Genomic DNA, 23,482 nt, shown 5'->3' with positions numbered 1-23,482 from the left:
AATGGTCTGAAGTCAAGATGCAGGTGATCTGAAACTGGCAGCTGAGACATCAATTATGCTTGACTTCACAGGACTTCAAAAAGTAGATTTAACATACAATATGCTGTCCTGAACTAAATATTTAAATAAGTTGGTACTTCATTAACATATAAGAATTGATCAAGAGTAATCGTGGCTGCAAATCAGGTCTGATGTGCCCAAGGGCAAAAAATGATTTTATTTTTTAGCTACCATTTTCTTCTCATTAGTCTCCCATTTCTTTCAGGCAGTAGAATTTCAAGTAACGGGTAAGGGCTGGAGAGAGCTGACTTCTGAAATAAAAGTAAATATTAGGTATATATTTTGATTTCTTACTAATTAACTTGCCTTGTGATCTTTCAACTTTAAAATTTGAAGTGCAGTGAAGCTATTAGTATAACTTTAAATTATCCTGAGATAGCTGCAAAAAACATTTGGTCCCATCAAAAAATTGACATTATTCAGCTATGAATATTATACTGGAATTACGTTTATGAAAAATTCCTTCCCACCTTGGCAAGACGCAAGAATGATGGACTGTAAAATTGTACCATTAAAATGGTCTGATGTGTGTTTGAACCCACATCTGACTTTGAAGTTATCCAGCTGCCTGTTACCAATTTACTGATTTTACTAGGTGTTGTGTTTTATTCAATGGGGCTTATTAAACTTAATACTCTAAGCAAGTGATATAAGCCATACTTCTTAGAATAGGATGGTATTCTGATAAAAAGTCATTTCCAGGTGCTTTCAAGTGATTTGCTTTAGGAAGCAAATCCTTCTAAAGGTCGTTTTTTCTAATATACACGTGCTCATTTTGCTGGACATTGGGCCATCTTTTTTCAGGTTATTATATATGTTCAGCGATTGAATTTTTAGTGAGCAGAATTAGGCAATTAAACGTTTTCTGATTTCTTGGTAACATATTAAACCTCTGAGTTGTTGCAATGATTACTGGTACTCTAAGCCAGTACACTCACAGTTAAAAAAAAAAAGAAAAAGGCGTATCAAGCCTACGGTGGAGGTTGTGTATATTTTGACTATGGGTAGCTGGGAGAGATTTGTTTGTCTCTGCTCTGCCAGTGGAGATGAACTGGTAGCGATAGGGAGGTGCATTGCTCCCTGTTACACAGGGAGGGCAAGCTGTCGGTCTTGAAAGAGGGCAGAATCAGCCATGACTAGTTTAAGAAGATCACTTGGCTTAAGCGGATGTCCCATGTAAGAATCCCAAACCAATAGCCAGGCCACAATTCTTCTTCCCACTTGGAATGGTTCTGCATTGCTAGGTGAAAGTTCTTGTTTTAGAGCTTACCTTTGCTTGTATCCCAAAGAATTATGAAGGGTGATTCAGAGTTTCTTCCACTTGCTTATCTGGTTTTAGGAAGGCATGGTTGTTCCTGAGTTTTACTCTCAGAGATAATGTTTAAAAACTGTTGAAACTGTAATATAGGTAATACCGATAAATTGTGTATTCTTTTCAAACCTGATTTTTGGTGGATGTGGGCAGTGAGGTACCAGTTCACTGCTAAGGGGAACCCAGAAGGAGGTGAAGCTGATGAATTCATTGTTGGATGTTTTGCAGCTGAGTTTGCCTGCAGGAGGATGTTCATTTGGGTGTAGATGCCCAGTATGCAGTTAGTTGCAAATTAGTGGAACTGGGAAGGTCCCATCTAGATGTATACATTTTGGAGACATTTATGTGTAACTGGATACTTGAGATGATTGAGTCTGTTCATTCATCATGAAATGTGATAACCCCTGTCATAACATCATGAACTTGGAATTGGTCACATAACTGATGTTAAGTGGTGGGAACACAACCAACATTTTCTCTCAAGGAAGTGGAAAGGCTGCATTTTTGACCTCTGCAGGGCAGTCAACAGAGTTTTAATGAAGCAGTCATACACTTACACAGGCCTGCAGACCTGAATTTTGAAGCAATTAGTTGCCTAAAATTAACCAAGCTGTTAGAGAGAAAGATGAATACTAGTGATGTGACCAGGAGCACTGTTGTTAAGGTCAAGCTCACTTTGAGTACATGTATCTTTACTGTGGGATGCATAATTGTGGAAATAACTATTTGAAGAAAAATTGGGGGAGCAATAAATCTTTAGATAATTATTTTTAGTTCAAAGGAAAACAAAATGTTTATAATCTAATCAGATTTTATAGTCACAGTTTAATCAAAGGTGAGTGAGTTAATTTTAATGAAAATCTTTAGTACTTATTTTTAAAAGTTGAAATTTGCAAGTAGTTAATCATCACTAAACTGGACTTATGTATAGTCAGTTCAGTAAGGTGGTGTTTTTACCCTCCTGTGGTCTTGAGATAGGATAATTACGTTTTCATTTTACCTGTTAATTTTGTCTTCTCCTATATTCTGACTGTTTTAACACTATTTATTCAACGTTAATTGAGCAGTTAATTTGTGTCAGGTGCAGGAGATACAAAGATAAATAAGTGAGACTGTCCTCAGGGCTGAAACATTCTAGTGGAGGAAACAGTAAACCAGAATCACAGGACATGGGAATGGAACTTATCATAGTCAATGAAATGGGAGTACAGATGAAGGATAAAGGAAGCTTTTTGGATGTTTCCAGTTATTGCGCTAAAATGACAAAACCAACAGGTGGGAATGTGGTAATTCTTTTAATTAAACTGATTATATATCTTGGCAAGTCAGGCAATTTGGAGAATTAATGTAGAACAAATATTAGGAAATACTGTGTTAATAGGATGTATGAGAGATTAGTAGTCATTATCCAGAAGCATTTCCACTTTTTCTGGGTGATAAAATGTGAACCTTTAGAGTGAAACTTGTGACAGATATATGTACTATAACATACTTCTGTTACTGACTTAAAAAGGATCCATATCGTGAAGTGACCAGTTGCAGTCTGCACGCTCAGTTGTATAGTCCGGCTCCCTCTGAAAGGCAACCAGGCTATCCTAGACTGATGGCGCCACCTAGGGTGTGTCATATGGACTGCATCATCTACAACTTTACCCTGTCACCTTTTCTTGCTTCTTAGGAACCTTGTTTCTGTAATTTTTTTTTTTTTATTTTGTGGATGAAATTTATTTATTATTTACTTTTACAGAAGAGACTTTATTTAGAATGAGAACAAATCACAACAAATTATAAATTTTAAAAAGATGACAAATGCTATAAACTCACAAAACCCAGAAAAATAACACTACAATCAATTTTAGAACATTTCATCACCCTGAAAAAGCTCTCATGCCCATTAGCAATTATTCCCCTTTTTACCTCCCCTTCCTGACAGCGCTAGGCAACCACTAATGTACTTTTTCTCTATAGATCTGCCTATTCTGGACATTTTAAGTAAATGGACTCATTCACCTTGTGATTCTTTGTAACTGACTTCTTTCACTTAGCTTTCATTCTTAATGCTTTAAAGAATCAGCCATGTTGTACCATGTATCAGTACTTCGTTCTTTTTTTATTGCCAAATAATATTCCATTGTATGGCTGTGCCACATTTTAGTTGATGGGTATTTGGGTTGTTTCCACTCTTTGACCATTTATGAATAATGCTTGTATGAACATTTGTGTACATGTTTTTGTGTGAACATATATTTTCATTTCTGTTAGGTATAGACTGAGGAGTGGAATTGCTGGGTCATATGGTAACTCTGTGTTTAACCTTTTGAGGAACTGCCAGATTGTTTTCCAGAGTGGCTGCATTATTTTACATTCCCACCAGCAGTGTGTGAGGTTTCCATTTTCTCCACATCCTTGCCAACACTTGTTATCATTTGCCTTCTGATTGCAACCCTCCTTGTGGGTGTGAAATAGTATCTCAGTGTTGTTTTGCTTTGCATTTCCTTGACGGATAATGTTGATCATCTTTTCGCATGCTTATTGGCCATTTGTATATCTTCTTTGGAAAAATGCCTGTAAAGATCCTTTGCCTTTTTTTTTTTTTTGGCTGTGCCATGCAGCATGTAATTCTTTTTTATCTTTTTATCACTTTAAAAATATTTTAAAAAATTTATTTTATTTTGGCTGTGTTGGGCCTTCGTTGCTGCGTGTGGACTTTCTCTAGTTGCGGTGAGTGGGGGCCACTCTTCGTTGCGGTGCGCGGGCTTCTAATTGCGGTGGCTTCTCTTGTTGCAGAGCATGGGCTCTAGGCGCGTGGGCTTCAGTAGTTGTGGCACGCGGGCTCAGTAGTTGTGGCTCACGGGCTCTAGAGCACAGGCTCAGTAGTTGTGGTGCATGGGCTTAATTGCTCTGCGACGTATGATATTCCCGGACCAGGGCTTGAACCCATGTCTCCTGCATTGGCAGGCGGATTCTTAACCACTGCGCCACCAGGGAAGCCCCTGTAAGCTACTTCCCCGATAGATTGCCTTTTAAAAAATGTTCTTCTTAATCCATGTAGTACAGTTCTTTTTGACCTGATACCCTTTCTTTCTGTGTTGCAAATGTAGGCCCAAAAGAGCCCTAATTGTCACTAGTGATAATGAAAATAACACAAATGATATTGCTATGTTAAGGCAGATCACATTTTGAAGTAGAATCAATGTCCTCGTTTGTTTAAGCCCTTGAAAAATTCCAGAAGTTCTATTTAAAATCTCTATGTCTTCATCTGTTTGTCCATCATCTACTTAAATCTAAGCTCTTTTTATATCTGGGTTCAAAACACACTCAAATGCATTTCTATTTTTAATATAAAATCTTTTAAAAATATATATTTACATCGTATTTTGTCTTATTTATAAAACGTACTTTCTATGAAAGTGTTTCAAATAACTGACATAGAAATTAATCCTTGAAAGCAGCTTTATTTATCCATTTCTTTGTGTCTCTCTGTCTCTGTGTGTGTCTCTCTGTCTCTGTGTATCTGGACTCCACTTGGGAGGCAACGAACAGGAAGCCCGGAGTGACACAGGATCAGGGTTGTGCTTTGGGAAGAAGCACCTGACAGCAGTGGGAGGGTCTGGGAGCAGGGCTCTTGTTGTGGTCCCTGCAGGCATGCGCAGTAGTTAGTTCCTGTGCCTCAGTGAGTTTCCCTAACAATGCATAGCTGCTGCCTTGCAGGCCTCACTCAAGGGTTTAGTTCCTGGAACTCTCAAAAAGAAGTTGTATTAACTCTTATCTGGCTGTGCCCTTAAGGCAGGGCTGTTGCAATTGCAGAATGTCACTATTTGAATGGAAAACTTCAGAGGTCAAGAAACAGTCACTGAAAAAGGAAGTTCCAGAAGGTCATTTAGAAGGAAATGTTCTTTTTCTGTTGTGACCTCCTGATGCACTGTGAAATGGAGAAAGCTTAAATTCCTAGTGGTTTTTTTGACCTGAAAGGCCATTTGACGCTCTAACAGAGGAAGTTCCTCTAAGAGGATCAGGGGCTCCCCGATGGCTAATAGTTCATTAACTTGAGGAGGCCTAGTTGAGTGTTAATTAAATTTGCAGTACAGGTGGAGGAATCTGAGGTCGAGAAATGCTTTTTCCTTTCAAAGGGTGAGCTGTGAATCTCCAAGGCATCCTTTGTGACTCTTCAGAAAATAGCAGACAAAGAAGGCTTTTATAGGATTAAAAAACACGGAAAACATCTCAGCGAAACTTGATGATCCCATATTTGCAGCATATACGTGTATCAGATTTGTGTGGGTGTGTGTGTGCCCAGATAGGTATTTATGCTTTAAAATTTGAAGTCTGGTTCAATTACCTACATCATTCAGGTAGACATATTCAGGGCAAGACCAGGAGGAGAGAGGCTTTCAGGTTGTGAAGGGAACTGTGAAGCAGGCAAGCCTCTGGGGGCTGGGAAGATGCTGTCAGAGAGGGTGTCTCCAGGCTTCTGTCTGTATCCACATTGTTTCTGTAGCAGTTTGTGCAGGACTGCTGGTAGATCCTGGGCAGTAGTAACAACCTGCATTTAGGGAACTCTCTTGGATATCCTGTAGGCAAGCAGGTAACTCAAACTATTCTGAAGGATATAATATGAAAAGTAAGGGTCACCTTCTCGCCGTATCCCACTCTCTAGAAGCCACCCGTTTCCTGTTTCTTCCTGCTTTAAAAAAAATTCTTTGCACAAATAGGCACACGTTTTAAAAAACATGAATATCCTTTTTCCCATTTAAATTGTACCACTTGACACATTGTTCTACAAACACCTTTGCCAACACCATCCTCAGGTGCCGCCTTCAGCAGATCAGTCCTGCCCAGCCCCTCCAGCAGCTGGGAGTATTCCATCACATTCCACAATTTGACCAGGTCTCTGTGATAAACACCTCAGCTGTCCCTGGTTTCCAGCCTTCAGTGGGTTGAAGGGTGGCCTCCAAAAGATAAGTCCATGTTCTAATCTCTGGAACCAGGGAAGGTGACCTCATTTGGAAAAAGTCTTTGCAGATGTAATTTGCCTAAGGATTTTAAGATGAGATCATCCTCGATTAACCAAGTGGGCCCTAAATCCAATCGCAGGTGTCCTTACAAGACAGAAGAGGAAAAGACAGGGAGAGGAAGACAAGGCCACCTAAAGACAGAGGCAGAATTGGGAAGGATATGAAGTCAAAGGCCAAGGAGTACCTGGAGCCCCCAGAAGCTGGAAGAGTCAGGGAAGGATTCCCCCTTAGAGTCTTTGGTGGGTGTGCAGCCCTGCCAACATGTTTTTTTTTTTTTTTTTTTTTGACGTGTGGTGTTTGTAACAGTGAGAATAAATTTCTGTTTTAAGTCCCTTAGTTTGTGGTAATTTTATGGCAGTCCTTGGAAACTAACACATTGCCCAAACGCTAATGAAAACCTCTCTCCCTGTTCTGAAAGATACTGAACACCCTCTCCAGGCACATCCATGCATACCCGCTAGAGCTCCTCTGTAGGGCAGGTTTCCAGAAGTGGAATTCTCGTTCTGAATCCTGATAATATTTTTTCCCCTCAAATGTGTCATGTGCATCCTTGTCTTAGGAATCATGTGAAAAGCATCTATGTTGAGCACTCATTGTGTGTTAAGCGTGTGTTTACACTATCTTATAGCAACTCTTTCTCATTCTTATGCACCCTCATTTTAAAGATGGAAAACTGTGGATTAGAGAACTGAAGTCTCTTGTATAAGATCATAAGTAAGTAGGAGGCAGGACCAGAATTCAAACTATCCTCTAACTAGGTTGAATAACCACATTTTAAATTTCAGGGTGCCATGTTGTGTGGACATGGCCTGGCTGCTAGGTGTGGTCGGTCTTGGGTGGTGACTGGCTCAGCTATAACTGCAGAAGGAAGGCTGGCCTGGCAAGCAGGATGTGGGATCCACAGGGCATGGTGAGGCGGGGAGACAGCACCACGCATGGCCCATCTTGGAGTAGTGGAGTGCGAGCAGGTGAACTGAAAATCCAGGAGTTAGAACACAAGTAATAACTAATTGTTAGCCTTTTTTAATACGACAGGCATGGTTCTAAATGTTTAACACGTATTAGCCCATTGTGAAGCAAGTACTATATTAGCACAGAAAGGGACCATCCATAAGTTGCGGGGTATGACTACTTGGACTTAGGTACAGAGAAGTTCTTGAGTGAGGGGAGGGCAAGAAGCACAGAGGTCTATTGAGGAGGAACTTAGGTAACAGGTAGATTACCAAGAAAGAGATATCAGCTCGGGCTATCTGATGGGTATGCAGTTGATGGAAATTGCAAGGTGGTGGAACTGGGGTTCATAGCCAGTGGTGAACCCCAGTATGCAACAGGAATGACTTACACCAAGTCCAGAAGTCGGTTGGGACCCCTGGCAAGAGTACAGCGGCTGCAGGCTGATGGGAAAAAGAGCTTGGCGTTGAAACCCCCAGGGTTATGACCTGATGGTAATGGTGACATACAATAGGCCCGGAAGCTTTTTGAGTAAGCCCGTGATTTCAGTATGGTTTCTTATTTATCTTTTTATTATGACTAGGAAACATGAGGGTTCAGCCACGCAACTTCTGGGTAGTACAACATAGGATTTCTCTAAGGCTAATGATGTAATCATTTGCTTAATTTTTATTTTCAGTAAAATTATCTTTACAGCGTTTACTAGTATCTATTAATTCATTAGAAACATTGAGAACAGTTTCTGTTGATTGAGCAGCCAGAATCGTTTGTGCGTTCTTGACTTGTTCGGCCCTGTTCCATCTTTTATTAACTGCTGGCAAAGAAAAATAGAGTAACGCTTCGGTTGTTTGTTTGTTTTTTCTTTTTTTTGGTAGGAGAATATCCCCATCTTGTGGATATTTGTGTGGTGTTTTAGCTTCTACAGGTGCAAACAGAAACTGACTAGGGAGTTCCCTGGTGGTCTAGTGGTTAGGATTTGGGGCTTTCACTGCGATGAACCGGGTTCAGTCCCTGGCAGGGAAACTAAGATCCCGCAAGCTGTGCGGTACAGCCAAAAAACCCCGCAAAAAAAAAGAAAACAAAAAAAAATTAACTGGTTTGTACACTTTCTCATAGACATACTTCTTTTTTTTTTTTTTTTTTCCGGTACGCGGGCCTCTCACTGTTGCGGCCTCTCCCGTTGCGGAGCACAGGCTCCGGACGCACAGGCTCAGCGGCCATGGCTCACGGGCCCAGCCGCTCCGCGGAACGTGGGATCTTCCCGGACCGTGGCACGAACCTGTGTCCCCTGCATCGGCAGGCGGACTCTAAACGACTGCGCCACCAGGGAAGCCCCTTCTTCTTTTTTTTTTTTTTAATATCTTTATTGGAGTATAATTGCTTTACAATGGCGTGTTAGTTTCTGCTTTATAACAAAGTGAATCAGCTATACATATACATATATCCCCATATCTCCTCCCTCTTGCGTCTCCCTCCCACCCTCCCTATCCCACCCCTCTAGGTGGTCACAAAGCACCGAGCTGATCTCCCTGTGCTATGCGGCTGCTTCCCACCAGCTATCTGTTTTACATTTGGTAGTGTATATATGTCCATGCCACTCTCTCACCTTGTCCCAGCTTACCCTTCCCCCTCCCCGTGTCCTCAAGTCCATTCTCCACATGTGTGTCTTTATTCCTGTCCTGCTCCTACGTTCTTCGGAACCAATTTTTGTTTTCAGATTCCATATATATGTGTTAGCATATGGTATTTGTTTTTCTCTTCTGAATTACTTCACTCTGTATGACAGACTCTAGGTGCATCCACCTCACTACAAATAACTCAGTTTCGTTTCTTTTTATGGCTGAGTAATATTCCATTGTATATATGTGCCATATCTTCTCTATCCATTCATCTGTTGATGGACATTTAGGTTGCTTCCATGTCCTGACTATTGTAAATAGAGCTGCAGCTTCTTTGGAGAAATGTCTATTTAGGTCTTCTGCCCATTTTTGGATTGGGTTGTTTGTTGTTTTGATATTGCGCTGCATGAGCTGCTTGTAAATTTTGGAGATTAATCCTTTGTCCATTGATGTGTTTGAAAATATTTTCTCCCATTGTCTTTTCATCTTGTTTATGGTTTCCTTTGCTGTGCAAAAGCTTTTAAGTTTCATTAGGTCCCATTTGTTTATTTTTGTTTTTATTTCCATTTCTCTAGGAGGTAGGTCAAAAGGATCTTGTGATTATGTCATAGTGTTCTGCCTATGTTTTCCTCTAAGAGTTCTATAGTGTTGTCTTTACATTTAGGTCTTTCATCCACTGTGAGTTTACTTTTGTGTATGTGGTGTTAGGGAGTGTTCTAATTTCATTCTTTAACATGTAGCTGTCCAGTTTTCCCAGCACCACTTATTGAAGAGGCTGTCTTTTCTCCATTTTATATTCTTGCCTCCTTTATCAAAGATAAGGTGACCCATATGTGTGTGGGTTTATCTCTGGGCTTCCTATCCTGTTCCATTGATCTGTATTTTTGTGCAAGTACCATACTGTCTTGATTACTGTAGCTTTGTAGTATAGTCTGAAGTCAGGGAGCCTGATTGCTCCAGCTCCATTTTTCTTTCAGAACATTGCTTTGGCTATTCAGGGTCTTCTGTGTTTCCATACAAATTGTGCAATTTTTTGTTCTAGTTATGTGAAAAATGCCACTGATAGTTTGATAGAGATTGGATTGAATCTGTAGATTGTTTTGGGAAGTATAGTCATTTTCACAATGTTGATTCTTCCAATCCAAGAACATGGTATATCTCTCCATCTATTTATATCATCTTTAATTTCTTCCATCAGTATCTTACAGTTTTCTGCATACAGATCTTTTGTCTCCTTAGGTAGGTTTATTCCTAGGTATTTTATTCTTTTTGTTGCAGTGGTAAATGGGAGTGTTTCCTTAATTTCTCTTTCAGGTTTTTCATCATTAGTGTATAGGAATGCAAGAGATTTCTGTGCATTAATTTTGTATCCTGTTACTTTACCAAATTCATTGATTAGCTCTAGCAGTTTTCTGGTAGCGTCTTTAGGATTCTCTATGTATAGTATGTCATCTGCAAACAGTGACAACTTCTTTTGTTTTTTTTTTTTTTTTTTTTGCGGTACGTGGGCCTCTCACTGTTGTGGTCTCTCCCATTGCAGAGCACACGCTCTGGAAGCACAGGCTCAGCGGCCATGGCTCACAGGCCCAGCCGCTCTGTGGCATGTGGGATCTTCCTGGACTGGGGCACGAACCCATGTCCCCTGCATCGGCAGGTGGAGTCTCAACCACTGCACCACCAGGGAAGCCCTACTTCTTATTTTCTGATTTGGATTCCTTTTATTTATTTTCTTCTCTGATTGCTGTGGCTAAAACTTCCAAAACTGTGTTGAATAATAGTGGTGAGAGTGGGCAACCTTGTCTGGTTCCTGATCTTAGAGGAAATGTTTTCAGTTTTTCACCATTGAGAACGATATTGGCTGTGGGTTTGTCATATATGGCCTTTATTATCTTGAGGTAAGTTCCCTCTATGCCTACTTTCTGGAGGGTTTTTATCATAAATGGGTGCTGAATTTTGTGAAAAGCTTTTTCTGCATCCATTGAGATGGTCATATTGTTTTTCTCCTTCAGTTTGTTAATATGGTTTATCACATTAATTGATTTATGTATATTGAAGATTCCTGGGATAAACCCCACTTGATCATGGTGTATGATCCTTTTAATGTGCTTTTGGATTCTGTTTCCTAGTATTTTGTTGATGTTTGCATCTATGTTCATCACTGATATTGGCCTGTAGTTTTCTTTTTTTGTGACATCTTTGTCTGGTTTTGGTATCGGGAGATGGTGGCCTCGTAGAATGAGTTTGGGAGTGTCCTTCCCTCTGCTATATTTTGGAAGAATTTGAGAAGGATAGGTGTTAGCTCTTCTCTAAATGTTTGATAGAATTTGCCTGTGAAGCCATCTGGTCCTGGGCTTTTGTTTGTTGGAAGATTTTTAATCACAGTTTCAATTTCATTACTTGTGATTGGTCTGTTTATATTTTCTATCTCTTCCTGGTTCAGTCTTGGAAGGTTGTGCTTTTCTAAGAATTTGTCCATTTCTTCCAGGTTGTCCATTTTATTGGCATATAGTTGCTTGTAGTAATTTCTCGTGATCCTTTGTATTTCTGCAGTGTCAGTTGTTACTTCTCCTTTTTCATTTCTAATTCTGTCGATTTGAGTATTCTCCCTTTTTTTCTTGATGAGTCTGGCTAATGGTTTATCCATTTTGTTTATCTTCTCAAAGAACCAGCTTTCAGTTTTATTGATCTTTGCTATCTTTTCCTTTATTTCTTTCTCATTTATTTCTGATCTGATCTTTTATTTCTTTCCTTCTGCTAACTTTGGGCTTGTTTTGTTCTTTCTCTGATGGCTTTAGGTGTAAGGTTAGGTTGTTTGTTTCTTGAGGTAGGATTGTATTTCTATAAACTTCCCTGTTAGAACTGCTTTTGCTGCATCCCATAGGTTTTGGGTTGTCGTGTTTTCATTGTCATTTATTCCTAGGAATTTTTTGATTTCCTCTTTGATTTCTTCAGTGATCTCTTGGTTATTTAGTAGTGTATTGTTAATCTCCATGTGTTTGTATTTTTTACACATTTTTTCCTGTAATTGATATCTAGTCTCTTTTTTGTGGTTGGAAAAGATACTTGATATGATTTCAATTTTCTTAAATTTACCAAGGCTTGATTTGTGACCCAAGATATGATCTATCCTGGAGAATGTTCCATGAGCACTTGAGAAGAAAGTGTATTCTTTCTTGTTGTTTTTGGATGGAATGTCCTATAAATATCAATTAAGTTCATCTTGTTTAATGTATCATTTAAAGCTTGTGTTTCCTTATTTTCATTTTGGGTGATCTGTCCATTGGTGAAAGTGGGGTGTTAAAGTCCCCTGCTATGATTGTGTTACTGTTGATTTCCCCTTTTATGGCTGTTAGCATTTGCCTTATGTATTGAGGTGCTCCTATGTTGGGTGCATATATATTTACAATTGTTATATCTTCTTCTTGGATTGATCCCTTGATCATTATGTAGTGTCCCTCTTTGTTCCTTTTAATAGTCTTTATTTTAAAGTCTGTTTTGTCTGATATGAGAATTGCTAACTCTAGCTTTCTTTTGATTTCTATTTGCATGGAATACCTTTTTCCATCCCTTCACTTTCAGTCTGTATGTGTCCCTAGGTCTGAAGTGGGTCTTTTGTAGACAGCATATATGGGTCTTGTTTTTGTATCCATTCAGCCAGTCTATGTCTTTTGGTTGAAGCATTTAATCCATTTACATTTAAAGTAGTTATTGATATGTATGATCCTGTTACCATTTTCTTAATTGTTTTGGGTTTGTTACTGTAGGTCTTTTCCTTCTCTTGTCTTTCCTGCCTAGAGAAGTTCCTTTAGCATTTGTTGTAAAGCGTTTGGTGGTGCTGAATTCTGTTAGCTTTTGCTTGTCTGTAAAGGTTTTGATTTCTCCGTCGAATCTGAATGAGATTCTTGCTGGGTAGAGTAATCTTGGTTGTAGGTTTTTCCCTTTCATCACTTTAAATATGTCCTGCACCTCCCTTCTGGCTTGCAGAGTTTCTTCTGAAAGATCAGCTGGTAACCTTATGGGGATTCCCTTGTATGTTATTTTTTGCTTTTCCCTTCCTGCTTTTAATGTTTCTTCTTTGTATTTAATTTTTGATAGTTTGATTAATATGTGTCTTGGTGTGTTTCTCCTTGGATTTATCCTGTATGGGACTCTCTGTACTTCCTGGACTTGACTGAGTATTTCCTTCCCCATATTAAGGAAGTTTTAAACTATAATATCTTCAAATATTTTCTCAGTCCCTTTTTTTCCTCCTCTTCTCCTGGGATCCCTATAATTCGAATGTTGGTGCATTTAATGTTTCCCCAGAGGTCTCTGAGACTGTCGTCAATTCTTTTCATTCTTTTTTTCTTTATTCTGCTCTGCATTAGTTACTTCCACTATTTTATCTTCCAGGTCACTTATCCGTTCTTCTGTCTCAGTTATTCTGCTCTTGATTCCTTCCAGAGAATTTTTCATTTCATTTATTGTGTTGTTCATCATTGTTTGTTTGATCTTTAGTTCTTCTGGGTCCTTGTTAAATGTTTCTTGTATTTTCTCCATTCTATTTCCAAGATGTTGGATCATCTTTACTATCATTACTCTGAATCCTTTTTTAGGTGGACTGCCTATTTCCTCTTCATTTGTTTGGTCTGGTGGGTTTTTACCTTGCTCCTTCATCTTCTCTGTGTTCCTCTGTCTTCTCATTTTGCTTAACTTACTGTGTTTGGGTTCTGCTTTTCGCAGGCTGAAGGTTCGTAATTCCCGTTGTTTTTGGTGTCTGCCCCCAGTGGGTAAGGTTGGTCCAGTGGGTGTGTAGGCTTCCTGGTGGAGGGGACTGGTGCCTGTGTTGTGGTGGATGAGGCTGGATCTTATCTTTCTGGTGGGCAAGACCGCATCCAGTGGTGTGTTTTGGGGTGTTTGAGAACTTATTATGATTTTAGGCAGCCTCTCTGCTAATGGGTGATGTTGTGTTCCTGTCTTGCTAGTTTTTTGGCATAGGTGTCCAGCACTGTAGCTTGCTTGTCATTGAGTGGAGCTGGGTCTTAGCGTTGAGATGGAGATCTCTGGGAGAGCTTTTGCCATTTCATATTATGTGGAGCCGGGAGGTCTCTCGTGGACCAATGTCCTGAACTCGGGTCTCCCACCTCAGAGGCTCAGGCCTGACACCCGGCCAGAGCACCAAGATCCTGTCAGCCACATGGCTCAGAAGAAAAGGGAGAAAGAAAGAAAGAAAAAAATAAAATAAAGTTATAAAAATAAGAAATAAAATAAATTATTAAAAATAAATAATTAAAAAGTAATTAAAAAAAGAAAGAGCAACCAAACCAAAAAACAAATCCACCAATGGTAACAAGTGGTAAAAACTATACTAAAAACACCCGAAAAACAAAAAAAAATGGACAGGCAGAACACTTAGACAAATGGGAAAAGCAACGCTATATAGAGAAAATCACAGAAAGAGGCATACACATACACACTGACAAAAAGAAAAAGGAAAAAAATATGTTTATTAAAGAAGAGCAACCAAATGTACCAATGATAATAAACTCTAAATACTAAACTAAGATAAACATAAAACCAGAAATAAATTAGATGCAGAAAGCAAACCCCAAGTCTACAGTTGATCCCAAAGTCCACCGCCTCAATTTTGGGATGATTTGTTGTCTATTCAGGTATTCCAGAGACCTAGGGTACATCAAGTTGATTGTGGAGATTTAATCCGCTGTTCCTGAGGCTGCTGGGAGAGATTGCCCTTTCTCTTCTTTGTTCACACGGCTCCTGGGGCTGAGCTTTGGATTTGGCCTTGCCTCTGTGTGTAGGTCGCTGTCTGGCGTCTGTTCTTCATCCAGACAGGAGGGGGTTAAAGGAGCAGCTGATTAGGGGGCTCTGGCTCACTTGGGCCAGGGGGAGGGAGGGGTACAGAATATGGGGTGAGCCTGCAGTGGCAGAGGCTGGCGTGATGTTGCAGCAACCTGAGGTGGTCCGTGTGTTCTCCTGGGGAAGTTGTCCCAGGATCACGGGACCCTGGCAGTGGTGGGCTACGTAGGCTCCCGGCACGGGAGGTGTGGACAGTGACCTGTGCTCGCACACAGGCTTCTTGGTGGCTGCAGCAGCAGCCTTGGAGTTTCATGCCTGTCTCTGGGGTTCGCACTGATAGCCAAGGCTCACGCCCTTCTCTGAAGCTCGTTTAGGTGGTGCTCTGAATCCCCTCTCCTCACGTACCCCAAAACAATGGTCTCTTGCCTCTTAGGCAGTTTCCGACTTTTTCCCTGACTTCCTCCCAGCTAGCTGTGGGGAACTAGTCCCCTTCAGGCTGTGTTCACGCATCCAACCCCAGTCCTCTCCCAGCCCCCACCCTTCCCAGGGGGTGAGCAGACAAGCCTCTCAGGTGAGTGCAGGTTGGCACCGATCCTCTGTGCGGGAACCTCTCTGCTTTGCCCTCTGCACCCCTGTTGCTGCGCTCTCCTCTGTGGCTCTGAAGCTTCCCCCCTGCCAGCCCCCGTCTCCTCCAGTGAAGGGGCTTCCTAGCGTGTGGAAACTTTTCCTCCTTCACGGCTCCCTCCCACTGGTGCAGGTCCCGTCCCTATTCTTTTGTCTCTGTTTATTCTTTTTTCTTTTGCCCTACCCAGGTACGTGGGGGAGTTTCTTGCCTTTTGGGAAGTCTGAGGTCTTCTGCCAGCGTTCAGTAGGTGTTCTGTAGGAGTTGTTACACATGTAGATGTATTCCTGATGTATTTGTGGGGAGGAAGGTGATCTCCATGTCTTACTCCTCTGCCGTGTTGAAGGTCTAACAGTCTGAGTGGTCTTTACTTCAAAGGGAGGCATTGATCTGATCTTTCATCTTCTCAGCTGTTGCTCACCAGCTTCCTTTAGATACTGTTTGAGCTAAAAACCCCTCATTTCCTGATTTGAGTGAGCAATTGCCATGATACTTCTAATCCTCTCACTTGGAAGCTACTAGATGTACTTCTTGAAGCCTTCCTTAGTCTCCAAGTTTCCTATCACATTGGGTTCTGGACATATGGAATGCTGGACAATCTCATGTGATACTGATTTATCTTTACCCTAATATTTCACTTTTAATGCTTTCAGAGGCTTCTAAAAATGATTTCATTTCCTCCTTCAGATCGTCTTAAGGAATAGGTTATACATTCTATTAAGATAACGGTATTGAGGTAACATACAGTACATCAGTATTAGACCCAAGGTTAGAAATCTCTAATTCTTTCCAACAGATCACTTACCACCCCGTACTCCACCCTGTCCCCAACTTCAAGCATGGGAGGAAGCAGTATGTAAATGATATCATTGTCTCAAACCATCTTTTGGAAAGTTGGACACAAATACGTCATTTTTTTCAAAAAATGCCAATGGAGTTTATCCAACAGAATTTGCTTGGCCTTTATTATTTCAGTTAAACACTAAGTACATTTCACTTTGAAGAAATTGAAATGCGTTTACTTGACAAGTCATACCATCCAGTTCTGATTGCTGTCTTAAATTAGAGAATTCCAAGAATTGGGCGTGACTTGTGGGTAACTGTATGGTGTAGGGGTGCAGATTTGGAACTTGAAGTGATTTTTGTCTGGTGCGTTGAAATGTAAACATAGTTTAAGAGAATTAGACTTTTTGGTACTAAAATAGGAAACTTCAGTCTTTAGGCATTCACTTTGATAAAATTCCTGGATAGCACGCGGCACATAAAGTGTAGAAACTTTTTACAGATAGAGTGTTTGAAGTGGTTGTCTTCCTTGCACAGAATAATGCAGTAGAAGTCTTTTGTTCAATGGTCAATGCCTTCTTGGAGATAGGATTTTGAAGCAGAAAATGCTAAAGCAGATTGTTGATTTGCCCGTGCTGATGTCTTCATGTGTTTTGCTTGGAAATGTCTCACTAGATCCTGCTCCATGAAGGCAAGCGTTGTCAGTTTTGTTCATCACTGAATCCCTTGGCCCAGAACAGTGCAAAGTAGGGACTTAATATGTATTTGTTGAGTGAGTTAATGAATGGGTATATAAAGACTTTAAGAAATGAGGGTACGTCTTTAGTAATGACTAGTAAGTGAAACCGTAAATTTAATAAGAGAGGGCTTGTATCCTTCTTGATCATGATCATAGTGATATGAATATATCATCTAAATACATCATTTAAGTATGTATACTGTAAATGCGTGACAAAACAGGCAAAGCTGGGGCTTCAGAGCTAGAAAGACTGCTCTGACCATGTTTTTCTTTAATGGGAACAAAATACAGCTGTGAGATTGTAGATGATGTGTGTAGAATACCTAGCATAGAACAGTGGCTTTCTGTTCTCATTAGCGTTTTTTTCAGATAAAACTGAGAAGGAAGCAGTCATGTCTTAAGTCAGTAGTTCTCATCCAGGGTGCTTTTGGCCCCCCATGGGACACTTGGTAATGTCTGGAGACGTGGTTGATTGTCAGGACTTGAGAGGATACTAGTGGCATCTGTGACCATAGGCCAGGGATGGTGCTAAATTATCCTCCAGTGCCCAAGACAAGGCCTCCCGATAAAGAATTATCTGGTGGGCTTCCCTGGTGGTGCAGTGGTTGAGAGTCCGCCTGCCGATGCAGGGGACACGGGTTCGTGTCCCGGTCCGGGAGGATCCCACACGCCGCGGAGCGGCTAGGCCTGTGAGCCATGGCCGCTGAGCCTGCGCAACGGGAGAGGCCACAACAGTGAGAGGCCCGCATACCGCAAAAAAAAAAAAAAAAAAAAAAAAAAAGAATTATCTGGTACAAAGCATCAATAGTGCTGAGGTTGAAAAACCCTGTCCTAGTCATTCATGAAAGTTATAATATTAAAATATTGATCAAATTAAAAAGTGTCACCATATATATCTTAAGTTGGATGAGATATTATTCTGTTAATATGTAGCAAATGAATTTTTTTTTCAGTTCTTGATACTTCGGTTCCTGACCTAAGTTACTTTTCTTAGTTTCTGTCAATATCAGGGATTCTTTTCATCAATATACTTATGTATCTTAAGAAGTTATTTGCTTTCCAAACAGTAGAATACACATATATCTAATGAATCATTGCTGAGCTCAGCAAACACTATTATTTGAGACTTACAACTGCCACAGAAGGTTGGAACTATTAACTTGTCAGTTTGATCAAAGTACATTTGACCAAAATAATTTGATCAGTTTACTAATGTTGATTAATGAATGCATGAAACTTGATGATATTATCTGCTTGGTAGGCACTTAGCCTGCATTCTAAATCTGTTAAGTTTTTTTTTTTTGAAGACATTAAAATAAGATTTCTACTTCCTCTGGAAGAATATTGTGGATTTCTGAGGCAGGAGAAGAGATTTGGAAAATTTGGGTAATTCCATTGTTTCCTTTCTCATTAGACATTGGGCGATGTATCATGTTTGTGTTAATTGCATGGAGTGGAAAAGACTTAGAAGACGTATTTTGTGTTTATTATTGTTGGCTTAAAAGTTGACTCCTTTTCCTGGATGTTGCATGACACATCAGTTGTTTGTTTGCTATTGACTTTGGTGGTCTGATCTTTCCCCAGAGGGGCTCTGATGTTGCTGAATCTTTCATGCTTGTGACTTTGTTTTCAACTCCTGGGTGCTGTCTCAAGTATAGCTTCTTGTAGTGAAAATTGATGATACTTAGGACTTTTAGTTTGTTTCAGGTACAGCACTAAATGCTTTTCATTTTATTGACAAAAATGCTTTTCGTTTTATTCTCTCACAATGCCATGAGGCATAGCTATTTTTACAATTCCCACTTGTCCGTGGTTGTATAACCTAGAGGGTGGTGGGACCAGACCTGCTTAATGACCTTTGCTGTCTTCAAAGGAGGGGGGCGTGGTGGTGGTGGTGTACCTTGAGGGGGATAATATGGAGGGAGAGCTGATGACATCAGTGAACTATAATACAACACCATTTCTTAAAGTTCTGCAAGGACAGGGAAGGCACTTGCTGGTGGAGGAAATGGGGTTTTAAAAGGATTGCCTTGTGAAGTCAGTTTTCCCTCCCTTTCGATAGCAGCTGGGGCAGAATGGCGGGGGTAGAGACTTGCGGTAACACCTGTGACCCGAGAAGAAGCTCCCCAAGTCAGGTTTGGCTGCTTGAGTTTAGACAGACCTCTGCAGGCCCCACGACCCTCTAGTTCTGCCTGACGACGGTCCAGGATGGCAACATCTCTGGGGAGGAAGCCATTCTACAGGGTTTTCACGTCTAGGAAGCTAAATGAATTGAGGTTTGTACTACGCTTTGTGTGCATGTGTGCACGCACTTGTGACTCCCATTGGCGGTGACGAGGGAGGTATTGTCTCTCCTGTGGGTGCTGGGTGCATGCCTGATAGAACTCGGGTCCCATGGGAGTGTAACTAGTTAATTCTACCCAGTTCTCTCGGGTCTGTGAGCTCCTTCTGGATGGATAATGTGTTAACACTAGTCATAATAGAGACCAAATGTGTTCTAGGTGCTCTTGGTTTGAATGATGCGGAAACTGAGCAGCTGCCTGAGGTTACCAGCCAGTGAGTGGAAGAGCTGGGATTCCTACGCAGGACTGTCTGATGTGAACACCTGTGCCCTTTTCACCACTTCTTCATCTTTTCTCCATCTTTCACCTCCATCTCTGGCACATGGTAGTTAATAAATGTCAGTTGAAGGAATGCATGCTGCCTGTGCAACCTTACAGGTAGAAACTAAGTATTGCTTTTACCTGAACATAACGCAGAGCTGCAAAACAAAAGAAGAGTGACAAAGAGCCTCGGGTATTCGAGCCTGATGAGCTGCCAGAAGGAAGCCCTGTGTTCTCAGGGTCTCCACCTGTTTGTGTCTCTCAGGTCTGGATTTCCCAGTCTCCACTCCAGCTTCAGAAATCTGCTTCTGGAGCCTTTCCAGGGAAAGCTTTCCAAATGTTCCTTGATGCCATTTGGACTTTGACTTTCAGTATGATTCTTCATTCTGACACTCCCTCCCCTGGAGGGAAGTCCTTACCCACCCCCAGCTCCAGGCGTGGGCCCCCTCTAGCTGTGGGACTAGAGAAGAGAGGTTGGCCTCTTTTGCATCTCAGGTTTCTCCTCTGTAATGTTAGGGACTTGACGTAGTAGGTAGTCTATTTCCATAGTTCTTCACCAGTTTTTTTTAAATCGGGCTTCTTAAGAATATGCTAAAAACACACAGTTTTGTGGGACTCAAACTCCCCTCACACAAAGCCCATCTATCTACAGTTACACCACGTAAAAGATCTCTTCTTTACTGGGTTCTCTCCATCTCTGACAGTGTATGACATGCCATTATAACATTGTGTTCTTTTTAATTAGCAAATTTATTGTGAAGATAAGTGTGTATTAGGACTAGTCAAATTCATAGACCTTTCAACATGAGCTTTGACACAGAAAAAGATTGAGGATTTTGGCGTAGGCTCCTATCAGAGAGGTGCTGACAGCTCCAGACTTTAAGACTTCTGGATTATTCCTTCTGACTCTTTACCCCGTGTTCTCATCTATATTATGCAAACAGTGGATGAATATGTTTTTCTTGGAGGAGTAATAGTGGAGAGATGTTTTGTAGGTGGAGTTTTAGCCTTACAGGGAACATCAGTAATTTATCTCCAGTGTAGTTTAAACACTTAATGGGTAAAGCATTTGAGGAGCTGTTGGGTCCCACAGAAAAACTTGAAATCCTCTTTCCTCGTTACTGTCGATCTCTGCACATAGCAGCTACCCTCCAGAGTCCCCATTCCCATGACCCTAAATGCTCTGAACCTCTTTTCACCCCACCTCCTTTCCTGGTCTTGTTTTCTGCCAGTAAACTCTGTTCTCTGTTGAAAGAATCCCACCCACCTTTCTGGGGCTGCTTCAGAGATCTGGGCTGCTTCCTTTCACGGGGATGTTTTCAGTCACTTAGGTTTTACATATGTTCTTTCATTCCTGTCAGAGGTGGAAGGTAGGAAACTGAAGGGGTGAGAGGAAGAGACAACCTCACGGGCATCCCAAAGTATTACAGGACCATGTGGTACCCACACCACTCACTCCAGCAGACAGTCTCTCAAGTGGAACATACCTTTCAGCAGACGAGCAGTTTATTCATAACATTCTAACCAGTCCCTCATACATTTGAATCAAACCTTTGTTTTACTCACATGTATTTTTGAAGGGAAATAAGTGAGCAAAATCAAATATTTGGTTTACAGCAGTTAAGATGGTTAAATGCAAACGTTCTTGGCTCGCCCCTCTGCCCCCCTCCTTATTTTTGGGCCCCTGTTCTGCCTCCTAGATAGTCTGATAGCCTGTTGCCCTGGGACTCGGATGGGATTTTATTTACTGCCTGGTGGAAACAGTTGGGAGGTGGGGTAGGGGAAGCAGTTAGAATAATACAGGCATTTTGAAACAGTTTCTTGGCTTTTTTTTTTTTTTTTGGCAGCTAAGATAGGCCTGCTCAAAATATTTTTTAAAAAATGTTTTACCTTAGTGGGCTCTGTGTTTGCCAGTGTAAATGTTTCCAAATTGTTCTCTTGATTTCATTCTTAAGAATCTAGGCAACTGGTATAATGTATACATACACAGAGATTACTTTTGTTTTTTTGGTTTAAAAATGCAATTATTTTTGTTGAGAAATAATGACTGTGAAGTTACCTATCAGAAGCCAGCTAATTGAACTCCATGCAGAGTGTTTCTATACATTATAGTAATATAAGGTAGTAGTAATGACAATGCTGATCTCATAGGACTTGCCTTGGCATTTATGAGAAAATCCCACAGAAGTGAGGAAGTTACCAATCCTTTTATTTTCAACACTTCAACAAATTAGGGCACAGAACTCAGTATCTCCTGGGTCCCATATGGGAACTGAATTTTACTGAAGTTTAATGTGGAACTGAAAGACCTGAAAAGAGAATTTAACAGGACAAATGGGTTCTGGCAAAAAAGGTAGCAGGTTAGTAATGTAAGTTAATAATAAGCAACTTTCGGGCTTCCCTGGTGGCGCAGTGGTTGAGAGTCCGCCTGCCGATGCAGGGGACAGGGGTTCGTGCCCCGGGTCCGGGAAGATCCCACATGCCTTGGAGCGGCTGGGCCCGTGAGCCATGGCCGCTGAGCCTGCGCGTCCGGAGCCTGTGCTCCGCAATGGGAGAGGCCACAACAGTGAGAGGGCTGCGTACCGCAAAAAAAAAAAAAAAAGAAAAAGAAAAACATGTTTCTAAAATATCATTGCAGGGAACTTCTTATTCTGGTCATGCCAATAGCAGCATACTTTTATCAGAGGACCCTTGATGCAGATAACAATGATAAACTGTGGACAAGATATAAAATCCGTATTTGAAGCCACCAGAGAGCAACTGATAGCTGACAGAAATTGGAGGGAAGTTGATTCTTGAAAGATGTGAATTGCACTGGATAAAGTTAACATTCATATACTGTTTTTGCCTGGTGGCATTCCCACTCTGTGCATAGTGGGATGGCTAGATGTAGAGCAGAAGGTGGCAGTTACTGGCTGGAGGAGTTAGGAGATGAATGGCATTTGTGGCTGCCAGAGTGACTGGAAAGTGAGGAGACACATCCAGGAACGGAGGGAGTCACAGAAGAGGAAGCCGCAACATTTTACATTAAACTCTGTCCAAATTCTTGGCTGATTCATGGAGAGACTCTAAAGTTCCCAATGAGAAGAAACAGCTGGAAAGCTGAAAGAACTGAGTAGTTCCAGCCACTGTACACCATAGTGAAACAATTTGGAGTTTGAATCTAGCTAAGTAACTGATCAATATTCTTCAGAAAATGATGGTCTCTACAACATAATATTCATAATAGCCTTCCCATAATACCGACCACATGAAGAAAAGGGAAAGGACTCATAGTCAAGAGAAGAAACAGTCAATAGAAAACAACCCCAAGATGACTGAGATGCTGGAATTTAGTGCACAAGGACTTTAAAAGCAGATATTATAAATATTGTAGGCCCAAAATATGGTCATAATGCAACAATAGATGGGAAATTTTAATAGAAAAACAGAAAACAAAAAACCCAGATGGAAGTAAGATAAGGTGATTTTGATCAGGCTGTCTTCAAGTTCAGTTATTCTCTTTTGAACAAAGATAAATGATTCAAGAAAAATGGAAAAGTGTCTTGGTGCTGTTAGGATAATATCAGCTGTTAGGATAATATCAAATAGTATATATGTAATTGTAACCTCAGAAGATAAGAGAATGTGTCAGGAAAAATATTTGAAAAGATAATGGCTGATGGTTTCCCAGATTAAGTGAAAAACAAACTTAAAGATGAAAGCAGGTCAGCAAACCTCAAGATGAATACAAGGAAAATCACACCTAGGCACTTCATAGAAAACAGCTGAAAATCAACGAGAACGTTGAAAGCAGCCAGAGCTAAAAGATAAATTACATACAGTAGAACAATGATATAAATGATGGGTCACATCTCATCAGGAACAAAGGAGGTTGTTAAGTGGTAGAACATTTTTAATGTGCTAAAGAAACAAGCTATTTGAAATTTTATGTCCAAAGAGAAATCCTTCAAAGACAAAGGTGAAATAAAAGTATTTTCGG

The 23,482-nt window shown here is 40.7% G+C and overlaps 1 protein-coding gene across 4 annotated transcripts in view; it reads left to right on the top strand.

Annotated features, from left to right (window-relative positions):
• LTBP1 (latent transforming growth factor beta binding protein 1) overlaps positions 1-23,482 on the top strand; it is a 423,732-nt gene that overhangs the window by 108,224 nt on the left and 292,026 nt on the right. The window lies entirely within an intron of this gene.

This window comes from Stenella coeruleoalba (genome assembly GCF_951394435.1).
Source record: "Stenella coeruleoalba genome assembly, chromosome: 13".
Classification (NCBI taxonomy): Eukaryota; Metazoa; Chordata; class Mammalia; order Artiodactyla; family Delphinidae; genus Stenella; species Stenella coeruleoalba.
The sequence above is the reverse complement of the archived record's forward strand: the minus strand, read 5'-3'. Positions and strand labels throughout refer to the sequence as shown.